General features: G+C 43.9%; 1 protein-coding gene across 3 annotated transcripts in view; it reads left to right on the top strand.

Annotated features, from left to right (window-relative positions):
• Positions 1-15,578, top strand: part of CLMP (CXADR like cell adhesion molecule) — a 51,286-nt gene that overhangs the window by 26,956 nt on the left and 8,752 nt on the right. The window lies entirely within an intron of this gene.

The raw sequence follows: 15,578 nt of genomic DNA, 5'->3' as shown, positions 1-15,578 counted from the left end.
CAGCTGACAGTGGCGACAGCTCCACGTTTGGGAAGATGCGAATACATCAGCTAGTTTTGGGATCCTGTCTTTTTAGGATGGAAGAGCCTTAAGGCTCTGGTTCTCCTATCAGCTTTTTCAGTAGCTTGTGGCAAAATGGCTGTCCTACTCTGCATCCCGTGAGATGGAGGGACGGATTGTCCGTCAAACAGTGCTGGTGACTGACTTCGTAATCAGCAGCAAAAGGTTGGGGATTAAATGGACCACTGAAAGGTCTTCAGCAGAGCTGATGAAGTTGTTTTGGGGTCCTTGTTCCCTGTCTCAGGGCAGTTCTGGGTAGGAACCTGGCAAAACCTAGCTACTGCAGTGTGACTAGGGACTTTTTGTCTTATTTAGTAATAAAGGGAAAATATTTAGTTATAACAGTTGCACAAGGTTCAGTAGGAAACAGTTGCCAGCTCTGCTCATGTGGCACCGGTACTATGTCAAGAAGAAATGGGCAGCGTTTCTTCAGGACCTGGTGGTCTTGGAAGAGCTGGCGGGGCTGTGGTATAACATGACACCTGTGTTTCACAGCCAAGTGCTTTTGCAGCAGCCAGGAATATGATGAGTGTCAGGAATGGCTGGCCACTGGTCATCATGCCTGTGAGTCTCTTGTGAAGCAAGCATCAGGTGGAAATCACAGCAGCCTGCTTCTCCTTTGGGTGACTGAAGTTTAGCCAGAGGAGATGCTTTCTCCAGGCAGGGAGAGAGAAGGAGATGCAGCCCTTCTTGTTTTCGGTATGACATTTTCCAGCTTCCTTTTTTGGCTGTGTGAAGCTGAAGGGGCCTCAGAAAAATGAACCGATGTGTTGGGCAAGGAGCCAGCTACCTCCTCGCAGTCTGAGCTCTGTGCTGGCTTCACTTTCTGTCCTGTTTGGAAACCAGAAGTAATAAGCTGACACAAGTTGCTTTTTCTCCTTCCTCTGTGGGCTGTATATGGTGCCAGCCTCCGCTCTGAAAGTCAGCACAGTGGGCATACAGCCTCTGTCACCCTTCCTGGGTCTGACGGGTAACCTGCATGACAACCAATGCAATTTCTTACAAGAAGCAAAAATACTATGCCATAGGTTAATGTGGTTGAAGTGAAGCAAGCTAGGGGCACCGAACCTTCTGCAGGCAGCCAGTTGAGAGGTACTTTCAGTGTTTTGTTTGACTTGGAGCTTGTGAATTGTAGAACCCAGTCCCAACTCTGCCGCTGTTTCCTTGTGACCTTGGTCAGCTTTGCTGTGTCCCTAGTTAGTCATGGATGGGCTGAACCTTCAGGATCTGCTTTCTTTCCTTTGCACACTAAAAAGTATTACTTAGGAGCTTCACTACGAGGCTGCAAAGCTCATTTAACTAATGGATGTGAAAGAACACCAAGGTCTCGGCATGGGAGGGTCAATGGGAGAGTGATTTGGCTGTATTATCTGTACGATGTGCACAAGTTACTGTGGGGCATCAATGGGGGAAAGGTAACATTAAGGATGTTTTTGCTTATGCAGAATGACACTAGTTAATAGAATGCCACTGGACAAAGTCCATTAGGCTTAAAATCAAGGTAAATAAGTGAAACTACTCAGGAGGCACTTTCCTTTGTGATTTTTATTCTTTACTTGGTGATACCCAAGTCCCTGAGAAGTAGCAGGCAGGCTTGAGTTATCCATAGCTTCTTGTCGTGTAAGGTAAAGCACAGAAGTTACAGCTGAGATATTAGATGGCTGATTTGATTTGCAGAGGTGCTGAATACCTGCAACTCTGCATGCACTCGGTGAAGGGTATGAAGGTGAATAGCACCCTGGGGAGGCAGGGGAAGACCAGAGTGCTCAGTTTAGACAGCCAGCACTTTTATCTAGTCTTCCTTCTGACTGAAAATGCCCTCTTAAACAGAGGGGGAGAGCTGTGTGTCAGCTTCTATTAAAGAAAACTTACTTTTCTGGATAAACCTAAACAGCAGAAATACACAGGTATTGCAGTGGCCAGCCACATGTTCTGTTGGCTGCTTGTAGCAATTCTGGCTCAACAATATTGGGGATTTTTGGAAGACAAAATTAACCCACTGGAACACTGAAGGGCAACAACATAAAAAGCTGATTCCAGCTTGCAGGAAAACACACTTGGGCATTTCTGTGGGGAGGTTACTGTCCTGAAAACCTGTGTTTATGTTTTTAGTATCACTCATTAGAGCATAGAGGCAAAGCACACCAGCTGGAATGTTTGAGCTCCCTCGTTCTTGTTTCAGCTCCCAAAATCAGCACCGCTGGGATAAGGCAGACTACTTTGCAAATAGCAATGTTTTACCTTAGCAAATTGCCTTGCCCCCCCCCCCCCCCTTTTTTTTTGCAACTTTCTGTGGTCAGTTAATGACTTATTCTGCTGGCACTTAGGAATAAATGTTGGTGTTGTACAAGTAAGTATTGGAGGGAATTCAATGTCAAATATACGTATGTATTTACTTGCAAGTTCAGGCAATTGGGAAGCAATATCAGGTGATGTATCTGAGCAGATAGAACAGCTTGTTGTTCCTGTCCTGTGGAGAGGACTGAATATGCTGGTACTGGAGTAAAGAAACTGGAGACAGCTGTGACCTGCTCACAGATACTGTCAGCAGTAAAAGAAGCTAAATTCATTAACTAAATTATGTGCTCAGCTATCCCCACAGACCACACACGCTAGGAGAGCTGGAGTTTACTGTAAATGTGGCTGACAGATGGCTGCCAGACATTACAATGGACTTAACCAGCAGAGAGCCCACCACCCTGCTCCAGCAGCTGTGTACACAGTGCGCGTCGTGGCAGCTGACGCCAAGTGTGGCCCTCAGGAACTGGAAGTTGGGGCGGCCTAGAAGTTGTGGTGAAGCAGGAAGGCGTAAGGGTTTAGGGAGTGGTACTTGAGTCTCGTGGGTCTCCCCTTGACCTGCTATGTGACTTTGAGCTTCTCACAGGATTGTGTAAAGCAGGAGGGATGGCTGGAGGCCTTGGATCCAGCCTCCGGCTCAAAGCAGGGTTGGCTTACATCAGGCTGCCCAGGACTTGAGCCAGTCCAGTTCTGAAAAACTCCAAGGATGCTAGTTCCACAGTCTATGAGGATTCCACAGTCTATGAGCTTTCATGCTCTTGTCGTAATTTTTTTCCTAATATGACTGGAATTGCCCTTTTTACAGCTTGTCTACTGTCTCTCATCTATTTCTTGTGTGTCTCTGAGAAGAGTCTGGCTCAGACTTCTCTATAATCTGTTATTCCTTCTGTAAGCTTTTACATATTCATCCCTGAGGCATGCAGGTATTCTCACATAAATTTGCGAGGACAGAAGTGAGGCACAGAAGCTGCAGCTTGTCCAGGAACCCTTACTTCTACAGCAGGGCTAGAGGTCATTCTGTAGAGCTTGTTTCTTGTCCGCCTCAGGAAGCTTAGATGAATTCCCTGAGAAATCCCCACTGCCAAGTCTCCCAAATCATTCAGCAGAAAAAAATCATCAGTTTTCTTCAGGCTGTTCAGACCCACTGAGAAGCTCGCTTCCATGAAATGCCTGTATTCCTGCACGAGCACTGGAGTCCTCATATTCTCTAGTTTATATCCTTTCTACTCTCTAGAAAAAGAGCTGGGGATCCTGGTGAGTGTGAGCAGTGTGCCCTTGTGGCAAAGGCCAACAGCATCCCGGGCTGCATCAGGAAGAGTTGGTATCAGGTCATGGGAGGTGATCCCTCACCTCTACCCAGCAGTGGTGAGACCATAAGTACACTGGGTTCAGTTTGGGGCTCGCCAGTATGAGATGGATATCCTCGAGTGAGCCAACCTAAGCGCCACAACGATGACTAACAGACTAGTATCTGGAACCAGACCTTGGACTAGATCAAGTTCAGACCCTCACAGCCTCCACTATCCCATGGTTCTAAAGCAGTTTTAAGGAAAGTGATTTATCAGGAGTTTATGGCAGGTGCTACAGGTACTGCTTGCTGCCCTTAACCACGGTTGTAAAAGTGGCTCTGAAAGATGGTACGTGTGTTGATCACAGAACTGTATTTCAGCTGGACACGAGGTTTAAAATATGCCATTTAACCTCTGAGAACAATTACCAGAATTAAAAGGTATTAGAGAAATAGAAGTTTAAATGTGTAGTCAGCGCTACAGAGCATTGCTTCTTGCAACCTTTTGTACCAACATACTTCAAATATTTCTAGATGGTCAGGGGCAGGCGTGGATGTTTAAGACAGTTCTGCACACTATTGCTTCAACATATCCTGTTTTATGACCATATTCAGAGCTGTACTTCATAGAAACTCTTCTTGAAGTTAAGGAAATGAGTTAGTCAAGTTGTGGTAGGGACCTCAGTCTGCATAAGAGCAAAGGAAAATATTTGCTTTTAGGTTGAGGGTCAGACTTCTTATATACACTGTGTAGAGGATGGAGATTCAGAGTCCCAGTGGTAGAACTGCAGCTGGTCATACCCATTTCTTCTAGGCTTCTGTATACTTTGCCTGACCTTTACAGTATGTTTCTTGATAAGATACCTGACCTTTTCACAACCAATTAGCAGATTTGTTCAACTGTTGCCTGAATCACATTTTATCCTCCTCTCCCCTCTAAACCCCTCTTTCTGTTCAGCTTCTCGGAAACATTGTGCTTGCTCACCAGAGCTCGATGTGCTGCAGCTCCTACGGCTTCCTTGTGCTCAGGACACTGCTACCCAGCTGCCACTTCTCACAAAGAGCTCTGCCTCTCCAGTCACACTTGAGGCAACCCTCCCTTCAGAGGAGGAACAAGTGCCAGAGGGGAACTAGATTACTCTTTTGTGCAAAGGTCACAGGAATATTTGGCAGGCATGATGCTTGCATGTTCTCATTCAGGGTTTCCCTTAGCAATGGCCCTAGGCTTTTACAGACTTCCCTGCTCTGCAGAGCCCTTGGTATTTGCAAACATGCAAAATATATGTAATGTGCATTTCAGCTGCTGGCATGAGAGCCCTGCGGTGAGCAGAGAAAATCTGCTTCCTGACCAAGCTCGCTCCTATTGCAGAGGCAATTGGTTGGGTGATATGACCACTAGAAAGTGGTTCAGTGTGGTTCAGCTCTGACAGATTCTGAGCTCTTTAACTCTGGAATAGGCTCCCTCTCTGTCCCCCCCAGTAATTTACAGGTTTTATTTAGCTTAAGGGATGCTGAAGCTTTGCTTTAGTCCTTCCCCTTGCATGGTAGAAAAAGTCACTTAAAATGGCATTTAAAAAGTCAGTACTTTAAGGCTACTTTTGTTTCTGAGGAAGTGAAATGGATCTGCTTTGTTTTACTCCTTACGCCTTTACCAAGCTTTGTAAATGGTAACTTAAGTCATGCTTTGAACTTTTAAAACAAGACAAGGGTTTTGATAACTTATGTTAAGCTTAAAAAAAAAGTGTAGGTTTACAGTAAATAGACAGGTAGTTGAAAACAATAATAGGCTTTTCCATTTCAGAGTCGCTCTGAAATTTTCACAAAAGCAAAGCCATTTATTTTCTTAAGTTCTTTGGTTACAGCACTGTTGCTGCACTTAACGGACGTGATTAATGTGACGTTATTGTGTAGCTGTGTCCTTTTTAGGCTGGTAGGCTGTTGTTGTGTGGAATAGATCCAGAAGTCTGGGGAACGAGGAGTTTGGGCCTCAGCTCGTAAGCTACGATCTTATGGGTAATGGAATCCTTCTCAGACCTCAGCATCCCTGCCTATTGTCAGTGCACTGGTGTCTTAGGGTCAGCTGTGCCCAGTCACTGAAAAACATACAGGCATGGGTTTATCATTGTCATGCTTTGCATTTAGAGTTAAGCAACACTTTCTTACTTCCTGAATTTAAGTCCTTTTAAGTTCTGAATCAGTTGTAACAGCTGTGCAGCGTTGCTGTCAGCAGTTAAAATAGCTGTTGCGCTCCTCTTTGGGAGATGTGTCCCTCTGAAGGGAGAATGCTTTCCAAATTATGCTCATCTTTTAAGGTCAAAGCAAGTTCTCACGGGTATACTATTCAGTCTGCCCTTCAGTTTTTAAGTGTTACTAGGAAGAACCTCACGATCATTTTGAATACATAACCCACCAAATGCAAGATCAGACCTAATTCAGTGCAACACAAACTAGTGCTCAGCATGCAGAGATCTCGTGACCTGTCTGGCTGATGCCATCTGCCTAAGATGCAGTATGTGGGTGTCTGTTCCAGCATTTACAGGGGGGTTTGCATTGCTCCGTAATCCCCGCTTGTTCAATTTGGCTTCAGAAAGCAGGATTTACAGAGTGGATCTAGTCTTCCAAGACTTGAGCGCATGTGCAGAGATGCAGCAACTCCTGGTACTGGGGGGCTGGACAGAACAGAGATCTGTTCTTAGGGGTCTGCTTGCAGCTGGGATGCTGTTGCCCCAAACTGGGGGAAAGATGTAGGGAAGGAGCTGAATAAATAGTGATAACGCAATTAGGAATGTGATCTTTATTTACTTGTATACTGAAACCAGTGCAAGGACAAGGCTAAGAGAACTAGATTTCTTCTGTTTTCTAACCTCCAACAGGTTCAGTAAGTATAACTTAATTCTGGCTACTGTTGCAGTGGTCAGAAACAGCTGGGTAGGCAGTATCTGTAACCCTGACCCTTTTAGAGTCAGCCTGCTGTTGGTCTTGCTGTGCTCAGACTCAAAGATTGCACCTTGTATTCATCCCAGAAGTGCTGCAGAATTTCACATCTTCCACAAGACTTACGGGGATGATGGGGAGGAGCTGCTGCTGCTGTTCATTTTCTGCCCTACAGCTAGGCTGTAGCTGAGTGTTTGAGATTGAGTGACTAGGAGAATATGAAAAGTGACAGAGTGCTAATATATTAGGCATTCATTCTGTATCATATTAGCAGTGCTTGTAGTGGATAAGTGAGATGTCATACCACGTTATGTGCAATTATGGGTGCAGAACTGAGCATCTCACTGAAATAACATGGATGTGCTGAACAGGGGCTGAAGCCTGTACCTTAAAACCACACCCAACTTGTTGAAAACATCTGAGATGCCAAAAAGGCATAAGGTTTGCTTGAGAGTACCTTCCAGGTTTCTTAGTACCTTTCTTGGCATGCTTAAAACAAGTTCGTTCTATGATGAAAAGCAGCCGCAGAGCAGAATCAGTTCAGTGCTTCCTGGTTAACCTGTTACAATTTGGTGCTAAGAGGGGACAAAATCAAATCCTTAATACAGCCATGGTTTTACCAGGAATCTTTATCAATCTCCTCCTCCTTTCTTAAACTTTCAGAGTTACCTCTTCTGATACAACCCATTCCTTGGATTTTGAAATTGGTGAAGAAAGATCATGTAAGGGACCTGATTTGTTGGACAAATACCTTCTTCAAAATCAATTTTTCTGTCTTTGGTTTGTATTCTGCATTTTTCTTGGTGACTGCCTTGGGCAGGTCACTTCATTTATGTGTCTTTGTTTTAATGCTCATTAATTGAGAGCAGTAATAGGCATCAGTCTCTTAGAGTGCCAAAGTGTATCTTCTCATGCAGAAGATACAGTAGAAATTACTGAAACAATCTCTTCTCATATTTAAGCCTTGTTTGAAACCAGGTGGAAGGAGTGAAATTTTTGATGTTGGGGGTGGAACATGGTGTTCTACTTTCCTGTGTTGCTAATTTAGATATTCTCAAACTTAACAGGAGTTAGCATTTATTAATCTCTTATGGTAACTCATGATGATTAAGTACTGTTAAAAAAATCACAGAATGTAATACAGTGAAATAAATCGGATTTCCAATACCTATAAGTTCTTAAGGTTTATTGATCTAGTATAGAAATTTAACAAAAAATAGTTATGATTAAAACAGTGACTTAAAGATTTGATAATAGCAAGGTTCACATGAAACTTACTGCAGGGTATCAGGGGGTTCTCAAGTTGTGTGCCTAAGGATTTCCCCTTGGTGAATTACTCACCCTTTTTCGCTGGCATTAATCAGCAGATGATCTTTGAATCTCGAAGCCTGCCCTAAGAGGTAATTGTGCATCAGTTGTCAGCGGTGTTAAACCTCGGAGATGGCCCTGAGAGGTGTCCTAGCTCTGGGGGAGTTCCTCAGTCGCAGCCTGCTGCAATCCCAGAGAGCTCAAGGGGCTCTTTGCTTAGAACCATTATTTATAGGAGCATGAGATGATTGACTATTAGTCAGTACTTTTCCATTCTAGCTATGATTCAGATAGGGGAGTTCTGGTATTTTCCACCAACTGTGCCGTCCTGGTATATTCCAGAACCTGGTACTTCTCAGATTGGGCTGTGACTCAAGACACAAGGGTTTGAAATGTGACTGGGGAGCACCTGTTTGTTCTCTCCTGATGCCCACTGACAAGAGGGATGTCTTAACATTAATCTTAAACCATAGCTGGGTTTGGGGAAAGAACTATTCCACCACACTCGCACAAACCTTTGTAGGGTACTCAAAGCAGCCCAGGGATGCTCTCAGGAAAAGGGAATATCCGACAGCCTTAGGTGCTTCAGCCCCCTGAGGATGTGATGTGTACTGACAGTCTCTGTACAGATCTCATCCACGCAGCTGGAAATCACCAGCTGTGTTACTGAAAGCCTTAGCTGAGCTGTGTTCCTGTAAAAAGAAGACACCTGGGCCATTTTCCTGATGAAATGCCTGGACTAGAGGCTAAGGGACTTCACACATCCCTCTGTACAAACATTTTGTGACCTATTAAATAGGAAGAAGCAGTTCTGATGTAGTCTTTTCTGTTCTCTGTGGTCTCCAGGGATATAAATCCAGAACTGCCTCCTTGCACTTGATTTTAAAATACAATGAGAAAAAGGACAGACACGGTACATACATAGCTGCTGGCTGTCTCTGAGGATCCTCAGCTAACTGAATGCTTTGACGTTTTTCCAGTATTCCAGAGTCTCTGCAGGTTTTGGACTCAGTTGTGTGTTGGTGTTGAAGGCAAGCTTCTTGCTGGCTTTTCTGAGGACAATTTTACCTCTTGCTTCTAGGAATGTGTAGGTATGGTCCTTAAATTGAATGTGGCCACCAGTACTGCCATGAGTCTCATTTGTGAGCCTCAGGCTGGCACTAGGGGCAGCAGGACACTGCATTTAGGGCATTTCTGTGCACACACGTGCTCTGCCACTACGCTGGTGTAACAGCTCACCACAGCTCGCCTCCCTCATCCCAGAAAGGCCAGGGAGTGAGGGGCTGTTCTCAGGAGCTTGGAGGAAGGGTGGCCAGCAGCTGGCAGTGTTTCTTCTGGCAGGAGCCTCTGTATCACCAGGAGGATTCTAGCCCCTTCCTGGGCTTTTTGCTTTGTCCTTGCAAACCTCTAAAAATCAGAGGCTCCGGCTTTGTGAAATGCGGCTTTTTTCTCTCCTCCTTGGGCCTTCCTAGCTCTGCAGCGGTTTCAATTCCAAAGACTTCACGTCACCCCATGGAAACTCGGCAGCGTGCTGGAGCTCTCTTTGCTTTCTGTTTAACAGCCTCCTCAAACCTCAGCCCCAGCGCATGTGGTTCCAATTACAGAGGACCTCTGCAGCGCTATGAGGATAGGCCGACCTCTTCATTTTGACACAGCCAGCCTGTCCCTGCGGGAACTGACTGCTAGCTCACATTTTTCTCATTTGAGATGCTTTTGCTTCACAACCAAATTCCTGAAATCAAAGGGAGGCTGAGGGGAGCAGGCTGCAGGCAGCATGCGCTGGGGGCCAGGTCTTGGTCACTTGGAGCACTTGGGCTCTCGGGAGAAGGCGACCCCTGGCCTTTCTGTCTCTGCCAGCCAAGGGATACAGAAAGCAGATGTCCCAGAGCACAGCCCTGGCTGAGTTAATTATCCTTAGGAGACTTCCAGCCGCCCCCAGCTTTTCCTCCCTTGCACAAAGAATGCAAAATAGCTGTCTGTAAGAAGACACCATTTTGTATTTATTTTGGCCTAAAATGCTGTCAGGCTAACTGTTAGTGCTGGCATGGTCTGATGGCAAGCGTGGGGTGTCAACCTTGTGGGTTCTTCTTATAGCTCTGTCACAAACTGAAGTAGCTATTCACCATTTTGGTTGTCCACAGCAGAAACTGTGGAAGACTTAAAGGGGAGACGCAAGATGATGTGCAGGTCTGTCCTATCGCCACTGAACAGTAATAACTTGAAGAAAAAAATGATTCATTTCTCAGTGGAGGAGAACTAGAACTAGTGTCTGTAGTGTCATTGATACTTGGCTGATTTGAGTTTCAAAATCACTCAACCATCTCTGAAAGTTTTACTCCAGATGTAGTTTTTTGGCCACAAAGAATTCTGTAGTCAGCCTCCTATTGAAGCATGTAAAATATTTTAATTTGTTACAAAATGCTCAGATCTTGTTCATTAGCACTCGAGAGAGCACTAGATGGAATGAGGGCAGACTTTTCCTTTTCCATGAAGAAGCTCGGTAAAAAAAATTCTTACAAGACTGCAGTAAGATCTAACAGATGTGAAATCTTAAATTCCTGGCATGAAGGAGTGGTTCAAAGTTGCACCATGTCAGGCTGAGCTGTTTTTTAACTCTCAAACATTAGTCTTGTGTATATATTGTTTAGACAGATACTCTCTTTAAATACTTGCTTGAGTGGATTGCATGTATTAAGCCTGTCAATAAGCGAGTCAAATGTACAGGGTTATTCAGCTAGAGAAACATTACCTGTCTGAATAATACAGTGGACACTTACTTTTTGGAGTGTGGATTAATTTAAACTGTTTAAGTAGAAATTTTTTATTCCTCTTAGTCGAAATCTTCTAAGTATACTTCTACAGGCGGTTCAGCCTGCAGGTCTAGCTGAACGTGGGATTGCTGGACACACCGAGGTGGTTTTCCAACAGCCACCCTGGATTTTGAGAAGAACGTGTTATTCAGAGCACTGCAAGACCAAACCTTCCTCGTAATCAGGCAGTGGGATTGCACTGAGGTGTGAAAATAAATTCATTCAAGAGCATCCCCTAGAGGACTTGACAGGCTACCAAAATTATTAATGTTGAAAAAACTTGTCTTTAGCAAACTGTTCTCCTTTCAGGATGTGTCTTGGCAGCAGTGGCCATTCTCTGCTCCTGTTGCATGTTCTTCCAGGAAACAGTTTGATAATGAACAAAGCAGAGGGAACACCTATCACAGGTGAACTGGAAATTGCCCAGACAGTCCTATAAACCGTGCACGTAGATCTGACCGGAGTTTGGTTTTGTTTTATTGAAGAAAGCTTTCCTCAGCAGCAGAGCCGAGTCACTCCCCTGTGACTCTCTACTTCTCTACTGCGAAGAACGCCTCCAAATACACTTTTTTAACCTTGTGCACAGTATCCCATAGAATTAAGATCCAGATGCGAACAGCCCTGTTAAAACTGAAATAGACAAGGTTGACCATAGAATAAATGGAAAATGCAAGTGGCAGAATAAAAATCAAGTGTATAAATAGACTGGCTTGGAGCATGAGTGGTAAATAAGGTGTTGTGAGGTCTTGTGCTCTGCTACTTGTCAGATTACTTTTAAAATTTCTTACAACTTGCTAGCTTATTGTAATGGAGGAATAAAAATGTATGCTACTTCATGGATTTCTTTGGAAAGGTGCTTGTATTCTGGCCTTCAAGGCTGAAGTTTCCAAAATGGGGTCAGGCTAGGTGACTGGCCAAGGACAATCCACGTTAAACATCTTTTATTTTTAAGGTTTGCATTTAGTAAAGCATTTCTATAAAAATTTGCTTAATTTAAGCAAGTGTTTGTATCTCACTTCACTAACTTGAGTTGGTGACCCCAACTTTTCCAAATAAGCCCCGAAGCTCCAGGAATCCACTTTGTCTCCTCCTAGCACAGGATGTCTCAAGTCACAGGGAAATTACAGGTTGTGTTTCTACTGCTCGGACATTACTGCCTTGGAATAGTCTGCTGCAAATGTAATTTTTGATAAAAAAGCCAAAATAAACTTTCAAAAAAAAAAACTTAAAAGTTTAGCTTCACAAGAGAAGCCCCTGGAGCCCAATTTTTGACATTGATATCCCAAATGATCTTGGTTTGGTTATGGTTTGGGCCAGGTTTGCAAAGTGTCACTATGGATTTCTTGTATCACAATTCTTTGTATTTTTGTAAGCTATTCCTTCTAACTGTAGCAGGCAAGTATATAGTACAACTTTTTACTTTTAAAAAGTATTGTCTATATTTAGCATTACTCCCTAATTCAAGTTGCTTTTTGAAGCTAATGAAAGATTTAAATCTGGAAGCTCTTTAGCTTTTAGCACATGAATTTGCCTAAAAATGTCAGCAAAACATTTTCAATCTGATCCTGCATTTATTTTTGTGCATTTACAGATGTGTGTATTTAATGTTCTCAGCATGTGTATTCATGTGGATATGTACATATACTTGGTATTGCATGGCCGTGGAAATAAAACTGAGCTTTATAATAAGGTGTGTGAAAGCATGTGTGATAACGTTAGGGATTCAGACATGAAAACACTTCTTTGGGAAAACGGAGGTCTGACAACACCTAGCTGTGATGAGCTCGATATTTGCATTGCACTGGGGATGGTTCCTTCCCTCTGAGTCCACTCCAAAAGGCAGGCTTTTCGGGAAATTCAAACCTTCACGTAGTATCTGTAGTGCACTTAAAATCAGTCACTTAAGTGTTTTATATGAGTTCTGGGAAGTACTTGGACTACTGTCCTCTATTTTTTTTTTTAACTCTAAGGATGCAAGGCAGAAGGGCCTGTTATTGACAGCTAAACTCTGCCTGTGTGCCCTGGCTGGCTGGATCTGTCCTTATCCTGAAATCTGGTGGTGTGGTGTGTGTATTGTGCTCTTAGGTGCATCCGCTTGGTATTGTTTAAAATACTTGCTGCTCTGTATTCCTTGGATTTGAAGCATTAGGGAGGGATAAAAGACAAATCTTTCTCCCTTGTCTACTGGGTGCCAGCGCTATTGTCTTCTGAACAATTGTGCAAGTGTTGAGGCATTACAAATGTCTCCTTCCCCAAACAGAGAGCGCTGCAGTGTGTCAGCAAGCCTGGCACTGCACCCAAGGCTTTTTTCAGGCCCGTGAGCCGCTGCTTTGCAATGGGCTCAGGGCTCCTGCTCCGCAAAACCAAACCGACCTCCCTCTGGAGTCGTGGGATGCAGGCTGAGTAAATTGCTGAATTACTTGTGGCAGAGAGCCCCACACAGGATGTGGAAGGGGAAAGAGGTTTTTGGGGTAAGAACTGTGGAGCCTGCATACATATTGCATTACTGAGCGAGACCTGGGGGTCTGGCATTTGGGAAAATCTACTGTCATCTGCTGCAGCCAGCACAAAAGGCCTCACCCGGGGCGTGCTCTGCCCTCCTGGAGCTGGGTAAGGGGCAAGGTCTGGAGCCTTCTGCACCCACCCAGTGCAGCAAAAGGCTTGCCCAGAGCAAGCTGCTTGCTCAAACTAGCTGATGTGTGCTTTGGCCAGCATGCAGGGTTGTTTGCTCCTATGAAGGGTTGCCCATAAGGAATTCCTCATTTAAACAATTTAGGCCGGAAAAATAACCAAACACTATCTGCAAACTCCCATTTCTTTGAGCTGTTCTTGCTGGGTCTCATCTGCAGATAAATGAGAAAACCTCGGATGGCATTTATTCTGTGAATAATAACTCAAAGTAACTAGATCGTTGCTCAGACATGGTCTCTAGTTCCTTTCCATTTAAAAGATGTAAATTCCAGCTCACATCTAAAGGCAAATTTCCGTTTCTGTTCCATCACTTCTTGCCACAGTGAGACCGTACCAAACAAAAAAGCATGAGGAAAGCATGTGGTCTGTTCACTTCAAGTTCTCTTCAGATTTAGCACAGGTAATTTTGGTAACCAGCACCCTCTGAGTACTTCTAGGAAGCTGTATTTTGAGCTTCCTTTTGTCTTTGTGCAGGTATAGGTGACTAGAAAGAAAAAGTGAGGGTTTTGTCTAGAGCACCTGCAGGCTTCCTTTTGGAATTTGTGGGCTTAACCAATAAGGACCAAAGGGAAAAGTTTTTTTGAATAAGAAAGACAGCTATGTCATGGAAAAGGGAGCACACAACCTGTGTGATGCTCTGGTAATCAGTTCACACGGATACAGCCCGCAGTTCTGTGGTTAATCAGCTCCCAAGTACCTGATGGTGAACGTACCATTGAAATGGCTTTAGGTGCTTTAGGAATTTGCAGATGCTATCTTGCTAAGAGGGCTCCCTGATCTTACTCCTCTATAGAAGATGAGCTCACAGGTGAAAGCCTCTTGAAATTCAGAGCCTGCTTGCTGGGGGCAACAAGAATAGACCAAGGTGCTCTCCTGAAAACAGTCTATCCAAGCCAGAGATGAAGGAAAGTGATACAAATATACTGCATCAAAAAGCAATTTTTAATCCTGATCAGGGTTTCTAATGTAAAACTGCATTTTAAAATCTAGAATACCCCGTGATATGTATACAAAACCTCAGCGCTCTGCTGGCACTGCGCTTTGAAGCTGTTGCAAATGTGATGTGAATGCTCGCTACTGTGGCGCTTTAATTAAACTTATTGATCAGCCATCTAGTGAGTATCAGCGTGTTAATGAAGGCAGCCCGCAGCAATGTGGCTGCAGGAGAGAGCAGGCATTTGTCTTAGGCAGAAGGTATAATTGTATTTGGCAGATGGAGCTTTGGGACTAGTGAATCCAGTGATAAAGTGGATTAATTTTCCCTTTAAAGAAAGCAGCTAATGTGACTGAAAAGGAGCTTTCATGCTCATCAATTCATGCAGAGATCTGTGCAGAGAGGATTGTTTGATCCTTTGCAAGACTCTACCTGTCTGATATTTCAAAGTGTTTTTGTACACATGTGCATGTAGCAGATACCTTCTATACAAGTGCTCGACAAGTATTGACTGAATATTGGCAGCTGAGGATGGGAGTGGGAACAGGATGGGTATTTCTGTTCAGAATAAACAGAATAACAGAAAAAGCTAAGACTGTCACTTTTGATGTTGTATTTCCTTTTTTTTTTTTTTTTAAGGTTAAAGTCCCAGTGTTTGAATACAAATGCAGGAATAAATTTAGCCTACGTAACTGCAGTTTCTCAAGCTCCTGCCAGTAATCTTGCTGTGTAATCGTGGGGTTGTGTGTTTAATATATGTGTGACGCGTCTTCCTAGTGCTTCCAACTCTCACTATTTTAATCAGTTTCACGGTAATTGGTCTAAAAATTGAGAGATCTCATCTTGCTTCTTTTCACAGGGAAAAAATAAATATGTTTGGGGGCTTTCTTCTTGCACAGCAAAAATTAAGAGCAACGCAGCTGCACTCTGAAGATTCAACACAAAAGGCAAATGGCATTCATGCCACAAAGCCACGTGGAAGCTCGGTTGCAAAATTTTTCATTTGGTTTTGTAGCAAATCTGAAAGTCCCTCGCCTAAACGCCCAGGTTTTCCTTTCCATACCTCTGATCTTTTGGGCTGGTTTTAATCGACATTGAGCTTACCAGAGCCTGTTTGTTGTCCGGAGATCTGAAAAGCAGAGAATCAGCCCCTGATTCGGTTCATTTCTAGCAGGGCTGCAATACGGAAGGAAACCCGGACAGAAACTGCGAATTTCTCTATGATTTAAGCAGTGCTGGCTGAAAATCACGTTTT

This window comes from Anser brachyrhynchus, assembly GCF_964034855.1.
Source record: "Anser brachyrhynchus genome assembly, chromosome: 25".
Classification (NCBI taxonomy): domain Eukaryota; kingdom Metazoa; phylum Chordata; class Aves; order Anseriformes; family Anatidae; genus Anser; species Anser brachyrhynchus.
Note: the sequence above shows the minus strand (reverse complement) of the source record. Positions and strands in the feature narration are given on the sequence as shown.